We start from the raw sequence: 670 nt of genomic DNA, 5'->3' as shown, positions 1-670 counted from the left end.
CGCCCGAACAGGCCGCAGGGAAAACCTGTTCCCACCAGCGACGCCGGCGAGGCCTGGACCGTAGGTGCGAAAGCGAGGAGGTCACAGATCCAGTGACCCCCGGGCTCCCCAGGGAACCCCCGGCCAGCAGGAGGAGGCGCCCGAAGGGTGTTGGCCGCCCCAGGCTGTACGATGTGAACACACGTTAGAAAGAGCCTGACTCCCATCCAGCCGGCTGCGACCAGCCCAGCGCGGGAAGCATTCCTGAGACCCAGAGGCTAAGAGGCCTGATCAAGCCGCATACGGTGGCTCACGCCTGTAATCCCAGCACTTTGGGAGGCGTAGGTGAGAAGATTGCCTGAGTCTAGGGGTTCAAGACCAGCCTGGGCAATTTGATGAGACCTCATCTCTACAATAAATCAAAAACTTAACCTGGCATGATGACATGTGCCTGTAGTTCCAGCTACTTAGGAGGGTGAGGTGGAAGGCTCACCCAAGTCCAGCAGGTTGAGGCTGCGGTGACGGGGAGCATGCCACAGCACTCCAGCCTGGGTGATAGAGACTCCTACTTAAAAAAACAAAAACGTAGCCGGGCTGGGTGCTCAGCCTGTAATCCCGCGCTTTGGGAGGCTGAGGTGAGTGGATTGCCTGAGCCCGTGGGTTCGAGACCTGCCTGGGCAACTTGGCGAGA

The sequence above is a fragment of the Carlito syrichta genome, unplaced genomic scaffold (genome assembly GCF_000164805.1).
Source record: "Carlito syrichta isolate Samal-C Ts95f unplaced genomic scaffold, Tarsius_syrichta-2.0.1 Scaffold95990, whole genome shotgun sequence".
Lineage (NCBI taxonomy): Eukaryota > Metazoa > Chordata > Mammalia > Primates > Tarsiidae > Carlito > Carlito syrichta.
The sequence above is the reverse complement of the archived record's forward strand: the minus strand, read 5'-3'. Positions refer to the sequence as shown.